The 22,524-nt window shown below is 40.0% G+C and overlaps 1 long non-coding RNA gene across 1 annotated transcript in view; it reads left to right on the plus strand.

Annotated features, from left to right (window-relative positions):
- Positions 1-19,834, plus strand: part of LOC145721742 (uncharacterized) — a 39,897-nt gene extending 20,063 nt beyond the window's left edge. Inside the window, exons 3-4 of the long non-coding RNA XR_014145601.1 lie at positions 17,698-17,863; positions 18,277-19,834. This is a non-coding gene — a long non-coding RNA (uncharacterized LOC145721742). The remainder of the gene's footprint in view (positions 1-17,697; positions 17,864-18,276) is intronic.
- Positions 19,835-22,524: the final 2,690 nt, after the last annotated feature.

Here is a 22,524-nt window from a genome sequence, read left to right on the forward strand (position 1 = left end):
TGGACTGTGGGCTCAAGTCCAGCTCCTTAACCTCACATTTAAGGACCATCTGACTCTTACTAACTTTTTTAGGCTCATTTCTCACATTTTCTCCTCTTGAACTTTATACTGCAAAAATACAGGTTCCCCTCAGACACTGTGATTTTACCATTTCCAGCCCTTCCAATCTATCTGAAAAGCCTTCCCTGCTTATTAGCAAACTGTTTTTTCCTTCTGGAAAATGCTTTCTTGATTTCCTTAGAGTTAACCATTCTTGGAGTTTTCTCTGAGCATTGAATGTACTTCCATGATTGATTATACTATATATCTTACTAATTTGTGTAAAATAAGGAGAGATTTTCCTTTACGAGCAGCAGGTGTCAAATTCCTTGTGGGGAGATCCAAACCTTTGAAGAGGGGTAGCTTTGGTAAGCTTGCTCAGGAGCCGCAGCTGAGCCCCCAGGACTGACACTCAGACAAGTCTCTGCACAGGTTCCTCTTGGGGACGGGGGACAGACAAAATTGAGAAGACAGAGAGAGGAGACTTGGAAGGAGGACAGAAATTTCAAATGGAGGATTTTCAAGCAAAAACCAGCAGAAGAACTAAATACAGAATTAGTTGAAAAGAATGAAAAGAGGTTGGCCCTCCAGAATGAGCTGGGAATGGAAAACAGGTGGGGCAAGGCAGTTGCTTTTTACCACAAGCCTGTAGTGTTTGAATTTTAAAAATCAAATTCATGTAATAGTTTGATACATTTTAAAAAAAACTATATTTAGGAAAACTTCAGTGTAACAATTGATTTTCTGTGATCATTTCCCATGGTCCTAAAATCTCCATAAAGACTTCAAATAATCACCAAATTTGGAGTGATTTTTAAAACATTTAAAAAATTTATTTTTATTTATTTTTAATTTTTTTTTAAGATTTTATTTATTTATATGAGAGAGAGAGAATGAGAGAGAGCACATGAGAGGGGGGAGGGTCAGAGGGAGAAGCAGACTCCCCGCGGAGCAGGGAGCCAGATGCGGGACTCGATCCAGGGACTCCAGGATCATGACCTGAGCTGAAGGCAGTCGCTTAACCAACTGAGCCACCCAGGCGCCCTATTTTTAATTTTTTTTTAAGGAAACCAGTGAAGAAGCTGCATTCTAAGCACTGGCTGATGTGAGACCAGAAGTGGCAGCTTATAAAGGTCAGAGAACGGCTCATATTTTAAGTACATACGTATTTTTTTTTAAATACAATTTTTTAAAAAGATTTTTTATTTTTTAAAGTGATTTCTACACCCAACATGGGGCTCAAACTCACAGCCCCCGAGATCAGGAGTTGCATGCTTTTCCAGCTGAGCCAGCAGGGTGCCCCTCTAAATACAGTGTTAAAAGAATTTATCAAACTAATACATTCATTTGATTAAAAAGTATTACAGAACATGTAAGGTAAAAATCATGGTCCCCATCCTACTATTAATTAGCGCCAGTTCCATCCTCCAGGGTTAATCTCTTTTAATTCTTTTAAACTGATTCTGTATTTAGCTCTTCTGGTGGTCATCTTAATATCTCCAAATAACATACTGAGGTCACTGCAGCAGATTATATCTTCTAAAGATGATCAAGAGAGTGTCTCCTATCTCACATACTTTCTTTTTAAAAAAAATTTATTTTATTATGAGAAGAACACTTAACATGAAGTTTACCCTCTTAAATTTTCAAGTGTACAGTATAGTATACTATTGTTGGTCTGTGGGTACAGATCTCTGGAGCTTTTTTTTTTTTTTTAAAGATTTTATTTATTTATTTGACAGAGACAGCGAGAGAGGGAACACAAGCAGGGGGAGCGGGAGAGGGAGAAGCAGGCTTCCCGCTGAGCAGGGAGCCCGATGCGGGGCTGGATCCCAGGACCCTGGGACCATGACCTGAGCAGAAGGCAGACGCTTAACGACTGAGCCACCCAGGTGCCCCAGATCTCTGGAGCTCATTCATCTTGTTTGACTGAAACTATATGCCCTTTGATTAACAACAACTCGTGTCCTCCTCCCCTTACGCCCTGGCAACCACCATTTCAGTCTTTGATTCTACGGATTTGACTATTTTAGGTACTTCGTGTAAGTGGAATAATGTAGTAGTTGTCTTTCTGTGCCTGGCATATTTTACTTAGCATTTCCTCAAGTCACATAACTTTCTAGAAACTTGCCGTTCTCCTATCAAGAGGTGGAGTTTCTGTCTCCTCTCCTTGAAGTTTGAAGGCCTTTTTTTCCTCCAAATCAGAATGTGTTTATTTCTTTACGTTTATAACTGAAATTTCCATCTGGGTATGGGCAAGACTGTCAAGCACACTGATGTCCTTAAAATTTAATTATGCAAGTAAGTCCTTTTCAAATACTAATAGGTGTGTTACCATTCTTACAGCTTTATAGCTGAGAAAATGAGTCACGTGGTGGGTGTGTAGCCAGAGCACCGTTCTCCACAAGTTCAGACCTGGTGCTGCCTCCCACCCACCCAAGCGTCTCTGAGTCAGCAAGAGTCACTTGAGCTTTGGAACAGGGGTATCCTGGCCCTAAGCAGTGCAGTTATCTTTGGAAATGTAAATGTGGCACAGAGGAGTTGTCATGAACTAGGAGGTACTGATGTGACTTCTGCCAATCAAAGTGATTGAACCTCTGGCCTAAGCCTGCCTGGGCTCTACTTGCCTCTCTCAGAATGGACCCGTAGACCTGACCGCGCTCGTTGGCCGTCCTGTGCCTTGAGCCAGTTAGTAAGAATGGGCTCCTTCCAGTGGGGTGATGCCAACAAAGTAGGTAAAAGAAGTGAGAACACAATGCCCCACACAATCTTATATGCACACATTAGGGGCTTAACAAATATTTGCTTGTTGATCTACATGTAAAGAAGTACACAATAAACTCAGTAAATCACCCCAGAGCAACTACATTTTTGTAGCCACAATTCAGATCAAGAAATAACATTATTAGCAACCTAGAAGCCTTCCCAGAGCTCCCTGTAGTCAGTAGCCGCTTTTCTCCCCAAAGGTAGACACTATCCTAATTTCTAACACTATAGTTTATTCAGTGTTATAGTCATGGCACCTTACACATGGCAAACAATAAAATACTCTTAACATTGTCATTTAGATTTCCCTGTTTTTGAACTTCATAGAAATGCAGTTGTACGGTGTGTATGTTTGTGAGATTCACCCATGTTGAGGTATATAGTTGCATTTGGCTCATTTTTTACTTCTGTATTCGATCGGCTACGTCTATCATGATACTGACGTACCTTTTCTACTGTTAAAAAATAGTTGGATTGTTTCCATCTTTGGGCTATTACAAATAATGCAGCAATGAGCGTTCTTTGGCATGTCTTTTGGGACATATGTATGCATTTCTGTTGGGTATATATCTGGGAGTGAATTGCTAGGTCTTAGGGTATACATAAGACCTTTTTCTCTTTTCCAGTTCTGCGTAAAACATAACATTGGATATGTTTACGGTGTACAATGTGGTTTGATACACGTATATATTGCAAAATGATTACCACAATAGGATTAGCTACCACCTCCCTCATCTCACATAATTACCTTTTTTTTTCTGTAATGAGAACACTTAAAATCTATTCTCTTAGCAGCTTGCTAGTATATAATACAGTATTAACTGATTAGTCACCATGTTGTACATTAGATCCACAGAACATATAACTGAAAGTTTGTAGCCTTTGACCAACATCTCCCCATTTCTCCACTCCTGGTTCCCTGGCAACTGTTACTCTACTTTTTGTTTCTATGAGTTAAATTTTATATTTCGCACATAAGTGAGAACATACTGTATTTTGTCTTTCTCTGTCTTACTTAATTCACTTAGCATAATGCCCTCAAAGTCCATCCATGTTGATGCAAATGGCAAGATTTCATTCTCATGGCTGAATAAAATCCCTTTGTGTGTGTGTGTGTGTGTGATCTCTTCTCCATTCATCTGTTAACAGACACTTAGGTTGTTTCCATATCTTGAATCTTGTGAATAATGCAGCAATAAACATGGGAGTGCAGATATCTCTTCAAGATTCTGATTTCATTTCTTTCGGATCTGTACCCAGAAGTGGGATTGCTGGATCATATAGTAGTTCTGTTTCCAGTTTTTTGAGGAACTTCCGTACCATTGTCCGTGGAGGCTGTACCAGTTTGCATTCCTACCAGCAGTGCGCAAGTGTTCCCTCTTCTTCACCTTCACCTTCCCTTCATCCTTGAGGACTTGTTATCTCTTGTCTTTTTGATAATAGTCATTCTAGCAGGTGTGAGCTGATATCTCTTTGTGGTTTTGATTTGCATTTCCCTGATCACTGGTGATGAGCACCTTTTCATGTACCCGCTGGTGACCTGTATGTCTTCTTTGGGGAGGGCTTTTTTGACTGCCTTGACCAGCAGAATATTGTGGAAGTGATATTATGTGGCTTCTGAGGATGTGTCATAAAAATTTCGTGAAGTTCTGCTTTGTTCGTTCACATGGGATGGCGGCAGAAGGAAACAGTCAGGAGATACTACCCACGTGCTTTGAAGATGGGGGAAGGGCCAGGAGCCAAGGAATGTAAGGAATGCAGCTGCAGAAGCTGGAAAAGGCAAGGAAAGGATTCTCTGCTAGAGCCTCCCAAGGGAGCACAGCCCTGCTGAACCTTAATTTTGGCTCAGTTATGACTGATTTTGGACTTCTGGCCTCCAGAACTAAGAGAGAATAAAATTCTGTTGTTTTATGTTACCGAGTTTGTGGTAATGCCCAACAGCAGCCATAAGAGACCGATACAAATGGTCAAAATACGATGCTCAACAGCATTTAGACATGAGAGAAGTGAAACTTAATACCAGAATGAAATACCACTACATACTTATTGGAATAGCTAATATTGAAAAAATAATAACTAATATGTATTGTATACTAATTTTAATGAGAAATGGAATATACAAATATATTTTCTTGGGTTTATGTGAAAACTCTAAGAGGATATCTAAGAAACTAATCAGGTTATCTTTGGGTTGGGAGTAGGTGAGACTGGGGTGGGTGGGGAAAAGTTAGAGTATTTAAACTGTATTCTTTTTATATATTATTTGATTTTTGATTCTGAACATGTGACTGTTTTCTATTTTTTTAAATGAAGACTTACACAATAAAAAATTTGATTTCAGTGGTGGATGTGAGTGAAGCCTCTTTACTGACAAGCTTCATCTTAGGGACCCTGTAATTAAGCTGGGTTCCCTAAGTTCCAGAGGAATTTGTTGTGGGGCAACAACATTGCCACTAGCTGTTCTGGTTCACCCCAGGTGGTTAATCTTATTTCACTGGAGATAAATCATTTTTATATTCCTGGAGGTGGGGGGTGGGGATTGACTGACTGCTGAGCACTCTACTCGAGGGGGTGGGGATGGAGAGGAAGCCAGTCTATGCATGTTCAATTCAGCCTGGTCCCTCCATTTTGCCCTCCGTGGTAATCAGTGTTTCTGGTTTCTATCCCTTCTGGGGCTCTCCTGGGCAGACTGTCTCCATCCTTTTCCACAGCCCCTCTATGTGTATTCCAGGCTGTGATTTTTCTCTGCCCTACTTCATCAGTTATAAGTCTTTTACCTCCGAACTTTGGGATGTAGAGGAAAGGAAGATGGGCTGTCCCCCATCTTGAAAAGAAACTACTACATTTACCGGTTTTCATCTCCTAACAGGTTTGTGAGCTCCTGGAAGGGAAGAAAGTTTATTATCCTTTTTTATATGCCCAAAGTGTATTAGTTACTGTCCAGTCAGAAAACAGAAACCATGCTAAAGATTTTTAACAGGGAATTTCATATAGGGAATTGTTTCCACAGGTGTTGGAGGAAGTGACAGGGACGAGGTTGGGTTGTTAAAAGCTAGAACTCAGAGTAGGGGACCTGCAGAGCTGGGGCTCAGGCCTCTGAGGCGTGGTTATGACCAGGTTGCAGCTAGTAACTCCGATGGCCCGAGGGAGGTTGGTTATGGGTGCTGGCAATGCTTGCAGTGGAAACCAGGTCTTGCAGCTGGGACTGAGTGCCCTGACAGGAACACTGAGCAAAGGGAGGGAGAAAGTTGCTGTTCTGCTTGCTCTGCCTTCCAGTCTCTCTCTAGTGCAAGGCTTAACAGGAAGCCAGCTGGGAAAGGAGTCTGGGAAATGTATTTTGCAGAATCTTTGTCCCAAGCATCACAACATACAGTACAGAATTGGATTTAGAGTTGGAGGGTAATAGCTAAAAAATGGCACAAAGGGTCTATATATATACAATTTTTAAAAACATTTTGTATAAATAAAATATATTCAAAAAATATCTTTCTAGCCCAGAATCTTTCTTGAGAGTTCCAGGCTTGCATTTCTGTTTATCAGTCATTCCCTTTTGGTTGTCTTTGGGGATATCAAAAGCAAACACAGAAAATTAACTGCTAAGCATAAACCTGTTTCCCCATACTCACTGTATCTAAAAAATACTACATGTCAACTTTGAATCGAATGAAAACAGAAGCAAAGCATTGTTTTCCAGGTGAAGAATATTTACCAAAACTGAATGAATCATGTTTTCATCAAACTTGCCTTTCTGGGGCACCTGGGTGCTTCGTCAGTTAAGCGTCTGCCTTCAGCTCAGGTCATGATCCCAGGGTCCTGAGATCAAGTTCTGCATCGGGCTCCCTTCTCAGTGGGGAGCCTGCTTCTCCCTTTCTCACTCTGCTCCTCTCCCTCAAATAAATAAATAAAATCTTAAAAAAAAACAACTTGCCCTTCTTCCTGTCATCTTTTCTCATGAAGGACAACATTGCCCAGCTACTGAAGCCCAACTCACAAGTCATTCTCTGTGTCTTCTCTCAACCCCCACATCCCAGACAGAGTGGTCAGTTTTGCCATGTAGGGGTCTCTTGACTCCATGTTCTGTATGTTGCTTCTGCTCCTGCCTTAATCGGCCTTGATGATATTTTCTGTGGACCAGTGCAATTACTCCCAAATTCGTCCCCAGCTACTATTTTATCTTTCTTTACCCATTCATCTGTTGATGACCACAGTGATTTAAAACAAACAAACAAACACAAATCTCAAGTAAGTACTAGGGATGTAATGGACAGCATGACGAGTCTAGTTATCACTGCTGTGTGATATATACATAGAGAGTAAGTCCTAAGAGTTCTTATTGCAAGGAGAAAGTTTTTTTGTCCTTTTTTTCTCCCATTTCTTTTTATTGTATCTGTATGAGATGATGGATGTTAACTAAACTTATTGTGGCAATCATGATATGTATAAGTCACACTTTGATGCCATACAGCTGAAACTCATACAGTGATATATGCCAATTATATCTCAAACTGGAAAAAAAAGAATCTTCCCAGATCAATGTCCAGGTTATATCATTCAGTGGAAAAGGTGTTAGTAATGTATAATTTTTAAAGACCATTCTAAACTAGGAAGGGGAGAGCGGTGTTCACCAAGTGTCAGTGACAGAAGGTAGACAGAAGAGAGAGCTGTCGTGCTCATGACCCTGTTTGAAATTACTGAATCCCTGTTTTGTGCAAGGGTTACAGGGTGGTATGGAGAAATAGAGGAAAAAGATTGATCTTGAGGGTTAGAAATTGAAAAGGTAAGATAAAAGGCACATGGGGTAAAGATTAGAAAGAGAACAGAGAAAAATAAAATTAGAGTCATAACTTTTGTTTCTGTTGAGTTGGGAAGTAACAGAATTTTTGCATTGATGTGAAGGAAATTATTCTATAAATCCCGGAAGTGTCTCTAACAGTTCCCTAAAAAGATGTAAGGAAAGGAATCCCAATTGATATTGTAAAGGAGAGGGAAAAAAAAACCCACCAGGGAATGATGCGATTCTTTTTTGAAGTTCAGGGGAAGACCAAAGAAAGTTATAAAAAATTTTTCAGAGGTTTTTTTTTTTTTTTGGTCAGTTTAATGTCAAGAGAGCCACCATCATTTTCATGAGTCTGGAAAGGAATTTTCTGACGTCTGCTAAATGATCCTGGAACAAGAGCAGTGCAGGCCTGGTGTGGCATGATGTGTGGTTTATGGATAAGATTTGCTTTCTAAATGGTTAAGTCTGGTACTCTCTGTTTGAAAATACGAGAATTAAAGTTATTATAAGAAAAATTATGGAAAATTGACAGCTGATAAAAGACTGTGTACTCACATTTCTGTTAGAGCTCTGGATCAACTTTGTTAAAAAACAACAGAGGCAAAGCAGGGAAATCTACCTTTTCAAGTGAGAGAGAGGGAAGACTTAGGGGAAAGAGGTTGTAAATCTATTCAAAGTTGTCTTGCACAGTGCTATAAGCATTTGAAGATCACTGTGATAAAAAGGATAAGAAAGTAGCTAACATAAAATAGCTATTTTATTGGGATATCAGTAGAAATATTGCTGCCATCAGAAGCTTCCTCAGTAATGCTTTGAGTTTAAATATGTTATAAAAGTTTAAAAACAAAGCGAAGAAGAGCACTTTTACAGTATAAATATGTAGTAGAGTTAATAAAAGAAGCCCTGTGTAATTTAAAGGCAAAATCAAAAGGAATTCCTGAACCCTGAACTTCATTTTCCTAAATGGCTTATAACAAATTGCATTGTATATATGCCCATGTATGATTGGGTGGGACGTGCTTCATACAGAATCACCTGGCGGGGGAGGAGTCTTTCTGATTTGTCAACTCAGAGGAAAGAAGTTTTTGTAATTCATCCACCCAGAGGGGGCGCTTTTCCCTAATTTATTCAAAGTCCTGTGCAGAGTTGGTATAAAGGAAGACCAGGAGTCGTCCTTGGATAGGTGTGATAGAACATGGGTCTAGAAATATGTAGACCCAAGTTTAAGTACTTCCTGCATTACTAACAGTGAGTGTGGCCTTGCCTTCTCTGTCCTGATTTCCTCATCCACAAAATCACTGTGACTACCTCACAGTATTTCTGTGAGCACTAAAGGTGGTAACATGTGAAAGTGCTTTGTAAATTGTAAAATAGAATTCAGTCTTCATTCGGATAACACATATTGAGCACTGCTGTGTGCAAGGCACTTTGTTAAGCTTTGCAGATACAGAGCTGAAAGTCCTTGCCCCTGGGGAGCTAACAATCTTTGGGCATGGCAGATGGACCCATAATTATAATGCAGTCTGATCTGGAAGGTAAAAAATTGCTATGGACTTAGAAGATTGAGGGACCCTCCTAGTGTAAGATCCCTGGACCCCTTGGGCTCCTCATTACAAGTTTACACAATTAGATGACCTCGCTCCAGAGTACCATGTGTATCTGAATCAGAAAATGGATACATAGGTGGAGGGCCAACTCTAGCACAAATTACCTTGTGCAAATGTGAAAGAAAAACTCCTTCTTGACAGATACATTGCAAAATGTGCCTCTCCACTCTTCTGCGAAGACCAGTCAGAAAAAGGCATCCCTCTGGGTGAGCCAGATCAGTCCCGGGCAGGGCACCAGGTCTGGGAGACAGAGGGCGGGATTGGAGCAGTTGGTTACAGTGGCCCCCGCCAGGGCAGTCTGTTGAGCACAACTGGAATCATTAAACATGGTGGCCTGCTAGGGGTAGGGTTTTGTAAGTCTTGCTTTTGAAGATTATAGCTAAAAAACAAAACAGGATACAGCACATGCAACCATATGTGCATGCAATTTAGGGGACGGATTTAATTTTGTGAACTTGGCTTTCATAGACAGAATGATACACTCCTGGGAGGGATGGGAGCACTTTGTAGTAACTGGGGCAGATACTTGTCAGCTTTCTCATGTGAGCTTGAACAGATTTCGAAGAGGTATGTCAGACCCTAGCAGGAACACAGAAGCCTTTCTGAGTAGTTAGAGAAGTTGAATGCAGGAATTGGTTACACAGTTAATGGAATTACCGAGAAGTCAAACAGGAGGTGGTGAGCCAATCCTGATACTAGCAATAGCGCAAGCTAACGTCATTTGTGAGCCAGGGTGACAGAGGGAAGTGTTAGTATTACTGGAGCCTGGAGGCTAGGCACGCCGTGGAAAAATGCAGCCACGGTAGGCCTGGCTGGTCTGAGCTGGCACTCTGGAGGGAGAAAATGAGCCCCTGTTGGAGATGCTGCTGAAGATGGACAGGGAGGGGAGAAATCCCCTGGGTTCTCTTTTCCTCCAGGTCTCCAGGCTCCCTCCTGGACCCTCCCCGGCTGATTGCAGATCTTCCAACTACAGGAGAACCTTGGAAAGGTAGCCTGTGGGCTCAGCCCCCTTGCTATACAGTGCAGGCCAGGGAACAGGAGCGGAATGGCCTCTGAGGGCTCACAGGTTCAAGCTTGGTATGATGACAGAGAAGAAAATATGGAACTGAACTGAATAACCAAGAACTACACAAAGTTCTTTTTATAAAGTTGTTTAGAAAGGAGCATAGAGGAAGAGGGGTTTAGATTTTAAATTAAAGTATACCAATCAATATACAGTGACTAACTAGTTAAACATCAAAGTGTAGAGAATGGCAAATAAAAGGAATATAAATATTGAAAACATGAAAGTTTTCATTTGATATTATTTAGACTTGGGGAAATGGGCCTGTATTATTAAAGAATACACATTTCCCAGAGGAGAATTTTCCTCCCTTCATTTTGTAGTAGTTGTCAGCTGTGTGAGGAACAGCCAGGGTGAAAGACTATGATGGTCTCATTCCATCATAGCCCGGGTCAACCTATGATTAGCTTTGACAATAGCGCCTGCCCAAGACTCTCCCTATAGTTCAAGGGAAGGAGTGATCCCTGGGGTCTCTCAAGAATTGCCGATTATCCCTGGTACAAGCCCTTCTGGCTTCTAGTTGTCCTGGATGCTGAGGTTAAATGAGGTTATTCTAGTTTGTGAATCTGGACACCTGGTGCCAAAATAAAAAAATTCTGCTCTTTGGGGATCTAATGCTTTTATTTAGAGTATCCTCTTGGCTCTCTCTTATGTAAGCATCCTCTAAGACCATGCTGTCCAATAGAATTTTCTCTGATGATGGAAATGTTCTATGTCTGTGTTGTCCAATAGCGTAGCCACTAGCCTACTCGAGTACTCGAAATATGGCTAGTGTGACTGAGGAACTGAATTTTAAATTCTGTTTAATTATTCATAATTTAAATGTAAATCTCCACATGTGGCTAGCGGCTACCATGTTGGCAGTGTATGTTTATGGGATTGAGACTGAGCCTTTGGATGATCTCACTAGTTTATTCCACAAGAGGGAATGATCTTTCCTTTGCTTTCCAGGTAATCAGAAGAATTAAGCTAATTAACTCAGACCATCAAGATAGACTGAAATTTCACTGCAGCCTAAAACTTTGTTCATAATTCCATTGTTTGTGTGCCCAGTGCCCCATGCATCCAAAGAGATTCCAAACCTCTCTTCCTGATAAGTCAGGGGAGACAAAAACTTGTGGAAAAGTTTCTTGGCCAGTGAATCTAGGAAGAGAGGGCCTGAGGCAGCACTCCAGTTGTTCATGGCCACAGAGTGGTGCTGGAAGGCATCTGGAACGTGTGCCCCCTCCCCCCCCCAGGAGGCATCTATGACATCTCTTAGAGAGTACCACCAGAGAACATTGCCAAAACCAAAACAGTGACAAAAATAACAAAACCGGGCTGAGATCCGTCCCAGAGGATGCCAGCGGAAGACAGAGTATGACTGGACCAGAAGCCTTCTTGCCATACAAAATTATGACTCCTCATGATGCCACATGGACTACATTTTACCCCATTTGATGAAAAAGTCAGAGCCAAAAATCCTGAATTGACTGAGTTCAAATCTACGTTGAGAAAACACAAAGTGACTCCCCAGAAAACTTGTGTCACTGAAAATAATAGACGGATTCTTTCATATGTGTATCTCAGGTATAGTCAACATGATATAAAAAGGGTTAAAACAACAACAGAATGAACTCCTGGTGGTGCATCATCCCCACACAGTGTAGTCTGCAGTGTAGACCGGTGCACATGAAGGAGGTACTGCTTTGTGAACCAGTGTGGAAGAATTTCCGGAAGCAAATCACAGAAGGATACATACAAACAGTATGTAAGATAATAAACTGGCAAAATGGAGTAATACTTGTCTTAGGGATACGTGTGGTAAGTGGTAGGAACTATAACACAAGTAGAGGAATAAACAAAATTCAGGATAGGAATTACCTTTGGGAGTCGAGGAGGAGGATGGAATCAAGGGGGTGCCCGTGGTAATGGAAATGTTATTTTCCTTAAGCTGTGGGGGGGGGGGGGGACAAAGTTGTTTACTTTGTTGTTATTACTATTATTTTAATAAGGGAATAAGGCTAAGGGAAAAGTCTATGTACAATGGGATGTCATTTCTATAAAGTTTAACATCAGATAGAACGAGGAAGAAAATCATGTAGAACTAGCTATTGTTTCTAGATTTGTATTAAAGTTATAAAATGTATCCCAAGGGGCACCTGGCTGGCTCAGTTGGGGGAGCACACGACTCTTGATCTCAAGGTTGTGAGTTCGAGCCCCACGTTGGGTGTGTAGCCTACTTAAAAAAATGTACCCCAAATTGAGGATAGCAGTTAACTCAGGGAAGAGAAGGAAAAAGCATCAAGCAGGGCTCACCAGTGCTTCAGTTTCAGCATTCATTTTCATTTTTTATTTCTTTAGCTGAGTGGTGTCTGTTACATTTTTATATGCCTAAAATATTTCACCAAAACTATAAAAAGCAGAAGCCAGTGTGGCTTCATTAGAGAATCTGCAGGGAATGCATCCTCAAAAGAGGAGATGGACCAGAGAAGAAAGCGCGCAAGGAAAGACAGAGGCCAGATTATCTCTAGGTTCATTACAACGAGTGCTAGAGATAGAAGTTGGTAGAAAACCTGTCTGCAGAGCAAGGCGCACAATAGGGAAGCATTAGGCCTGTTGGCTGAGGATAATCTCATGTTAACGGGGCTGTGAGAAAGCGGAGGTTCCCAGGATTTCATTCAGTCATTCACTCAGCCCAATTTTATTGACTGTTTCCATTGGAAGGCTTCATTCTGCTCATCTCCTGTTTTGTGCACCTTCTTCAAAAAGTGGAGAACAAACTGGAAGGGATTGGAAAATTCCCACAATAATCAGTGTCAAGTAGGCAAGGGGTTAAGAGACTACTTAGCATCTTGCATTTTTGTTTGCTTGCTTGCTTATTTTTGAGAGGTAACTTAGGGCAGAAGTTAATGTGTTCTGGAACCAGATTGCCTCTGTTCAGATTCCAGCTCCACCGATTCTTGGCTGTGTGTTCTTAAGACTGCTGCTTGACCTCTTTCTGTCTTAATTCCATGGTCTGCAAAAACATGAATGACAGTATCTACCTCATAGGGCTATGAAGATTAAATGGATTAATATATGTAAAGACCTCAGAACACATGCCATAAAAGACTTTCCTAATAATTCTATCCTCATTAAGTTTTTTTTTTTTTTCAAGTTTCTGGGGCTGAATTAATTACCATCTTAGAAACAGTGTCAGAAGTTGTCATACTAATTGGTTACTCAAGAAGACAGAAATGGGGTCAAGTGTGGTGGGCCTGGCACAGGGCAAGATAATCAGGTGTCCAGGTAGAGGGTTAGACTAGAGATAAAAATTTAAGAGTCATTAGTATGCAGATTTCAGTGGCTGATCTTAAACTAGGTCTTAAAATCTCCCAGATGATACTGGATATCCCTCATTATGAATAAAAACTGTCCCCCCTGCTATTCAAGTGAGAAGTTTTATCCTTGCTTCATTGCTCCCATTTACTTTCCTCTTGGATGGCATTAGTCCGGGGTTCTATCTTTTTTCATGTAGTCCATTTTCACAATGACTTGAATGGACCATGCTAGACATCAAGGAGGGAGGAGGTAATAGTTTGTCATCTAAAAGAACAATAGTAGTTATTAGTAGCACACATGAGACCAAATAACATGCTTTGGAAAAGGGATGCAAGCTTGTTTTGAAAAAGAAAAAGAAAACACAAAATCCTGCGGGATTTAATTCTGACTCATAACAAAAAACTTTATGGGCCTTCAGCCATCTAGTTCTCTGCTTTATTTGCTGACAACAAGGCCCAGAAAGCATATCTTTTTGTTACTTTATATGTCTTTACGTTTGCCTCTTTTAGTAACTAGAAAGTTGAAAATAGTATTTTTGAGGTGCTTCTATACAACATTTCTTGTATCTGGGATATTTTAATGTCACTGAAATGTATTTAAATTCTAGATGCATATGTGACTATGAGGAGGGTCATTCAAAGCAATGGAAGTTGATGTTTTGCTTGGTAGGACTTGCCAATTATGGTCTGTGTCAGAAGCCTGGACTTTGCTATTTATGCTCTTCAGGAATATGAGCAGCTTTTTCTAGCTCTTAAGGCTAAGGATTGAAAATTAAATTTTTAGAGAAAAATAATCCTTGGGTAACTTTGGAGAATGGCTAAACTTTTCATCCTATGTATTCAATTATTATCAAGTTCCTAATTTGTGTCCGTCATATTGATTCTGAAGATGCTGGATCTAATGAGAGACTTTTTTTCAGAACACTTCATTAAGGTTCTAATTTGGTCAGTTTCCTGTGTCACTGTGTTCATTATCATTGACTTTCTCTTTATGCCTATCGATTCCTTGGACTACATATGATTTTCCCCATAGTTGTCATTCTGAAGTGGTTTTCTTCTCATAAGAAATGCCAGGTCACTGTCTGGGGAGTGTTAAATAACTTTATGGTCATTTCATCTTATTTTGCTTGGCTTATTTATCATGTGTCTTAGTCTTGAAAGTAAGAAATCTCAATATCCATCTTAGTGTGTGGTCTCAAGTTTGGAAGGAATTGCTTGTCAGGACTTTTAGAAATATTAGGAGCTCCTTTGGCTCATTTACCTACTTAACATAATGGAAAAATGGTCCCAAACTCTCTCTGAAATTGCAGTTAATTTATATGAAAAATGAAGGCTCTACCGAGAGAGCATTTTACTACTTGGTGATAATTTAGCTTTTTAAAATTGTGTTAAAAGAGAAATCACTAAACACAGCAATAGCAGCAATGTTTCTGCCATAACAGACATTTCTAATTAATTCTTTGGCCATTAAACCCTTCAGGCCAATCCTCATGAGCAATAAAAGGGCAGAAGGAAGGATGTCTGGGTGGCTCAGTCGTTAAGCGTCTGCCTTCAGCTCAGGTCATGATCCCGGGGTCCTGGGATCGAGCCTTGTATCAGGTCCCTGCTCAGCGGGAAGCCTGCTTCTCCCTCTCCCACTCTCCCTGCTTGTGTTCCCTCTCTCGCTGTCTCTCCCTCTGTCAAATAAATAAAATCTTAAAATAAAAAAAAAAGGCAGAGGGAGGATGATGGAGAGAGTTTTCCTTTTTCAACTCCGTTTTACCAGTCATATTTTTTCATTTATCTGAGGTGCAAACTAGGAGCTGCAAAAATGGCTAGGGAAAAATTTAAAAGGATCAAATACTCTCTGCATAGCTATTAAAATAAAAATTCCACCTGCGTATTATACAGTGATTCTGAGGAAGGTATTAGCTCTTAGTATTCCTTCAGTAGTTCTTTGGTTACAATAACTTCCTACAAAGAACACTCAGTGACAGAGCCTGTCTAGAAAGAAGCAACAGACTCTGATTTTCTTTCCAGTAGATGATGATTTTGGAACAGGAAGATTTATTTTCCTTTTGACTTGTGTACACAGTTCTCTAAGAATGCCAAACTAAACATTTTTCATCTCTATTTTCCTTCCGATTTCAGGGCATGCAATGATTTGCCTTCCATAGCTACATATGGTTTAAAGGCTCTCCCCTTTTCCTTAGCATCTTTCTTAAATTCTTTGCTTGGATTAATCTTAAGCCAAATTTGAATAGATATTCACTGTTTTGCAACTGGTGGCTAGTGAAGCTGCAGGTTCTGTTGCTTTTGTGTTAAACAATGTCTAAATTTGGGGCACTTGGGTGGCTTAGTCGGTTAAGCGTCTGCCTTGGGCTCAGGTCATGATCCCTGAGTCCTGGGATCAAGCCCCACATTATGCTCCCTGCTCAGCGGGGAGTCTGCTTCTCCCTCTCCCTCTCCCTCTACTCTTCCCCCGCTCGTGCTTGCTCGCTCTCTTTCTTGCTTACTCTCTGTCCCTCTCATAAATAAAATCTTAAAAAAAAAAAAAAAAGTGCCTGGGTGGCTCAGTCGGTTAAGCATCTGCCTTTGGCTCAGGTCATGATCCCAGAGTCCTGGGACTAAGACCCGCATTGGGCTCCCTGCTGAGTGGGGAGTCCACTTCTCCCTCTGCCCTCAGCCCGCTCGTGCTCTTTCTTTCTCAAATAAATAAATAAATCTTAAAACAAACAAACAACTCTAGCTTCTGGCCTTTCTAGTCTCACCCTTGTTCCCCAAACCACATTAACTCTGCCACAGTGCCCCCGTGCTATAATGGGGTTTTCAGATACCCAGAAAGATGCATCTGTAGCATAAATTGAAACAATAGATTTGGGAATGAGAAGATGGGGGCTGAAGGTGCAACTCTGTTTCTTAGTGACCTTAAAGCTTTTAGTCAAGTGATTCTGCTTATCTCTAAGAGGAGTGTTCTCCCTACAAAGAACCCCAAAAGTGTTACAGTCCAGAGTTTCACAAGCATCTCTCTGACTTGTGGGTTAGAAAATCTGATTTGTCTTTACTATTCTTATGAAGAACTTGATAGAAATTACTGGCCGCTGTTATTTGTCAAGAAAATCATGACTTCAGTCCCAAAAAACACTGCTGAATGAATGGAATGGTTATTTTCTATATTTTGAAATTCTTTTGACCCTGTAGATTGTTGTTATTATAATTTCATTTTATAAATCAGGGAGCAAAAAGGACTTAGGACTTCCTAATACATTGTAAGTTCAAAACGGTAGTTTCTAAACTTTTTTTTTTTTAAGATTTTATTTATTTATTTATTTTAGAGAGAGAGAGTGAGTGGCCAGGGGAAGGGCAGAGGGAGAGGGAGGGGCAAAGAATCTCCAGCAGACTGCTCTGAGCTGAAGGCGGAGTCTGATGTGGGTCTCAATCCCATGACCTTGAGATCATGACTAAGCTGAAACCAAGAATCATGCTCAACCAACTGAGCCACCCAGGTGCCCCTCTAAACCTTTTTGATTAATACATACTCTATTAATAGATTAGTGCTATACATAAAAATTGAAATTCCAAAGAATGAGGCAAAATATAGACTTTCTTATATTTTCTTCTTTTCTTTGTCCCATGAATGAGTTGTTTCGTTTACTCCCTGGATTATGTGCAACGCTCACTGGAAATTGCTGTTCTAAAGAACAACAACAAAAAATGTTAATAGCAGACTATATTGATCAAGAATGTATGAAATCTTGTCAGGTGTTGTGTAACTCATTTTCTCTGGTCCTACTCAAATGCTGATTTCCAAGAGCACATGTTAAGAATTAGAGTTTTTGGACATGCTTTATTCTAAAGAGAGAATTGATAGAAGAAGTAACTTGAGAAGATTAAAGATAAAATACTAAACAATTATGAGGTACTTTAACGTGCAGTGTAGAGACAGAATCCCTATGCATGAGACTATATGCTCATGATTGTGAGGTTCTAAAACTTTCTCTCAGGAACTGTTTTAATGACTTCCATATATACATGAAAGAAAGTCTCCAGCAAAAGATGGAGAAAATTAAAATTTTTTGGAGAATGAAAGCAAGCCCAGGGGTAATTTCTAACCATATGCGTAGGATATTTATAGCCTCATTGTCTTATTCATTCTTATCACAGCTCTGTGAAATAGGCATTATTATTCCAGTTTTTTGATAAAAACAAAGTTCAGACTAAGTGACCTGCCTAACATCACCTATTCAGTGAAAATGGCGTCAGAACTCTGAGCCAACCCTGTTGATGTCCTCGCTATGACAGGCTGCCTCACTATCTGCCATACACCTGGGTATGTGTCTTTTCTTGTCGTTCCTGAAGTGAAAAATGATGAGGACAAATGCTCCTAAAGTGGGTGTCAACTAAATAGGTAAACTGAGGCAAGAAGGTGATATTTGGGAATAGCAAAGGAATTGCAATTCAGGGCACAACCTGTAGCATGCTAGAGGTGAGTCCTGAGGGTTTGGGGCAGGCCATGTGTATGGGCCAGGAGTGCGGAGAAGGGGGAGTTTAGCAAGTGTCCAAGCAGCAAGTCCATTGGCTTGAGGATGGGGAGAGGTTCTTGGTGGCTTTTCTTTGGTTGAGTGATAAGTTTTGGTTGGCTGTAAATTAGGCATTTATGGGAAAGTAGTCTCAGTCGTTAAGTTTGTTTTCCTGAGGACACATGTTCGAGATTCTCCTTTTCTGTCCCCGGTTCCATTTTAGATTGAGATATTTTCACATGAGGAGTTAGACACTGCTTTCCTACAAAGGATTAAGGCCAGCGGCATGGCTAAGGATCATGGAAAAATCAGTGAAAGACAAATTGGAGTCAAAGCCAATTAGAAGATGCGGGTAAGAAAGTATTGAAGAGTCATCAAAAACCTTGCATAAACATACAAAGTATTAACCATATTTTGGCAAGAAATATTAACCATGTTTTGAAAAGTTGTTTTTTTTTTTCCAATTCTAGGTAAAAATGCTAATTATTTGAAAGAGTACATTAATGAAGTTTTAATGATCTGAACAGATGGGAGAGAGAAAAAGGGCGAGGGAAGAAGAGATGGAGGTGGGGACAGTTTTCTTTAGATAATTGCCCTCTTTGAGATGGGGTGTCCTTCTTAAGAAATTCATATATATTTCAGTTGAAGCTTTTAATATTGTTGGAACTCAGTTATTTGTAGAAGATGGGAACTAGCCATATATACTTTGACTTTTCTTTCCTATTTTTCATTCATTAATTAATTAATTAATTTATTTTTAAAGGATTTATTTGAGAGAGAGAGTGGGGGAGGGGCAGAGGGAGAGAATCTTCAAGCAGACTCCCCACTGAGCATGGAGTCCCAATTTGGGGCTCCATCTTGCAACCCATGAGATCATGACCTGAGCCGAAATTAAGAGTTGGATGCTTATTCGGCTGAGCCACCCAGGTGCCCCTCATTTATTTATTCTTTTATCTCCGCATTTCACTTGCATTTTCTTCCTCTCACCCACTCTTATAACAGTATGTATAAATTGCTTACTGTGCACCAGGCAGTTTTTCAACATGTTCAGTATATATCCTGTTTCTCTCTGTATACTTAGAAAATAGCCATGGTTTTGCATACATTTGTCCAAACATTTTATTGTGAAAAAAATCAGATTACAGAAAAGTTTGAAGAATTGTGCAGTGAACACCATCTAGATTTTACATTTTGCTATATTTACTTTATCATGTATTCATTCATTTTCCATCCCTCTATCCATACTTAAATCTAATTAATAACATGTATATCGAAGCTTTAGAAGGGCACTGATATCTACAGTTTACTTTGAAATGCGCCTAGAAATTAAGGTTAATGATATATTTGTTTACTTTGTTTAGTTAAAATTTACAGAGAAATGATTGACTTTTAAGGATACTATTCGATGAGTTTTGACAACTGACATATGTATTGTTAGTTTACATGGATGTTAGTGTGTTCTATAGCTGATTCTGGTTTTCATTTTTCTCACCAACCTCTGCTTTTAGGATGTGTCCCTGCTGCCATGGTACCCCTAATCAGTTGCTGACCGTGCCTACTTTCAGGGTAGTAGTGACTGTTAGAAGTCATCCATTTAGAATACTAAGTGGAGTGCCGTTCTAAGGCACTAGATGATTGTGAGCTTTTTTCATTCATTCCACATTTAACAAGTAGCTGTTCAGCGTCTACAGTGTGATGGGCATTGAATCTATTGTGGTGAACCTTTTTCTGCTGTCAGTACTCAGAGCTTTTGGAGGAGAGGTAGTTATTTAACCATAACTCTCTTTCAAGAGTAAACTGTTTCTTATCACACTGAAGTCTAACAGCTCCTTAAAATACGCAAAAGGAACATTGAAAATGCATTAACTGGCTCAAATTAAAAATGAATTTGGAAGCCTGCTTGTGGAAGTATATGCTAGCTTGGTGTTTAAATGAGGTAATAAAACAGCTCACACTTACTGAACACTTAGTACCTAGTAGCCACTGTGCAGGGCATCTTACATCTCATTTCATTACCATAACAACCCTATGAGGTAGGTACTATTTCCTTCATTTTAGAGATGAAGAAAACTCAGGTCAGAGGGGTTAATACGTTGCCCAAGGGCATGTAGAGGAAAGAGTAGAGTGGAATTTAGATTTATATCCATTTGTCTCTAGAGCCTGGACCACGAGCATTTGTTCTACTTATCATCAGAGGACAAAAAAAAGTTCCAGTGAGTGGCGAATATTTTGACCTAATGAGTCATGGTAGATTGCTCTTTTTGATTCTGTGGAAATTCTGTTGTTTCGGACCCCATATAGATCCACAAAACCGCACGAAAGAATACAGCGTGGATTTTGCTGCTCGCTTGTGCACTTTGTATGGAGGTGCATATTATTGCATTTTCTGGTGATCTGTATTTGCTGGGCCTTGATTCTAGCATACTCAGATAGGAAAGGCCAACAGAATTAAAATGATGGTGTCCTCTTCAGTTTCTGAAGAAGGCAGATTAGAATGGAGGGGCAGACAAGAAGCTGGTGATAGGTCGTCTGAGGAAGAGAGAGTTCCCAGTAGTTGCTGGATACAGGTGCAGGGGTATCTCTCTGGAGTTCCTCCCAGGGTTTCTTAATGGGGGATGGATTATCCTCACAGACACTGGAAACATGTAGGGGCTTTCGGTTGTCAGTGATTTGGGAGTGCTATGAAATTTAATACGCAGGGTCAGAAATGATAAACATCCTACAGTGCCTGAGTCAGGTTTACCCGGAGAGGAATGGTCTTTCCTCAAATGGCAATGCTACTCCTGTTGGAATGAGGAATGAGAGCACAAGGAAAGCTGGAAAGGATTCTGGGAGGAAACCAGATGTATCTTTAGTATGTTTTATTCATATGGTCACAGTGTGCTTCTGTGTGCGTGTGAGAGAGACAGGGAGGGAGAGATCTTGGAGAGTCTTGTGTTACATTTGAGAAAGTTATTGAATTCCCTCATACATGTTGACATTGATCTGACCTGCTAATGATTTGAAAATTGGTTATGATGAATTGTTCTTTTAATGCACTGCCAAAATTTAGTTGATATCATTTAAAAATGTTTGCATCTTTATTTATAAATGAAATTTGCCTATGGTTTTCTTTTCCCAAATTATATTTATTATATTATGTTAAGAACATGATAACCCATAAAATAAATAAAAGGAATTCTTTGGTTGAGAATAGATAAATTAGGAATTATTTGTACCTTAAAAGTTAGGTATGATTCAGCTGTTATATCATCTAGCTCTCTTTCTAGAAATGGGACCTTTACTTTGCTATTCAATATTTTTTGTGATTATTAATCTCTTCAAGCTTTCTATCTACTACTTGGTCAAATGTATTATAATTTTTCTTTTGGTTGAAAATCAGTGTTTCTCTAAATTTTCATATTTATCACTGTCTTAGCTTGGGATGCCTAGAACACAGAGGCTGAGGCAAGGCTGTAGTGCTGTTTTATTGGGAGGTGCTATCCTGGGACAGGCTTGGGAAAGAGAGGGAAAAGGGAGCCTGGGAAGGATGGGAAGCAAATGCAAGTTGGTGCATGACCATGATGCCCAGTGCTTCCTGAAGGGTGAAGGGCATCTCCAAACAGGTTGTATGGAAAATGTTTTGGAATAGTCTGCAGGAGAGAGGAAGGGAGGTAGATTTATCTGCCAGCTCCCTCCCATCTCCTTTCTCTCATTGGTCAGTGTTGGCCCCGTTGGGAGGTTACTCCCTGCCCTGCCAGCCTACGTCACCTGGCCTCTTTGCTGTGGAAACTGGATACCACTGTCGTGGAATGCCAATGTTTCGAAGCCCTGTGGCTTCTGTCATGATGGGAAGGGGTGAGGGACGCCATGTTTCCCAGGGCCTGGCCGTCACCTCAGGAGAGAACGAAAAGATCAGTGGCAGTGGCAGCTGTGGGCTGAGGGCTCCAGGAGACGGGTGCAGTCTTGAGAATCTGAGGTAACCCTTGAAATGTGTCTGAAACAATTTCCATAGATTTGCATATATATTCTTTTATGATTTTCAAATCACTTAAAAAATCTGTGGTTTTATCACAATCAAAAATAAAAAAATATCTGTGGTTATCATCTTTTTTAAGGTTGTATATTCTTGTTTTTTTTTTCTCTTTTTCCATTAATCAGGCTCTCCAGGGGTTTATGCATTTTTAAGGAATGTCAGCAGAAAAAACTTCTTGCAGAGAAAGTTTTATACGTTTCTTATTTCTTACTGCATTCTGATCAAAATGTAAATTTTAGATGCTAATGATGATTTCCTTTAGTTTGGTATTTTTTGATGTTATATTTTTAATGTCTTACATTTAGTACTTGTTTCATTTTATTTTTTATTCTTATGTTAATCCCCATACATTACATCATTAGTTTTAGATGAAGTGTTCCATGATTCATTGTTTGTGCATAACACCCAGTGCTCCATGCAGAATGTGCCCTCTTTAATACCCATCACCAGGCTAAC

This window comes from Leptonychotes weddellii, chromosome 5 (assembly GCF_054177405.1).
Source record: "Leptonychotes weddellii isolate Sample4059 chromosome 5, ASM5417740v2, whole genome shotgun sequence".
Taxonomy (NCBI): Eukaryota; Metazoa; Chordata; class Mammalia; order Carnivora; family Phocidae; genus Leptonychotes; species Leptonychotes weddellii.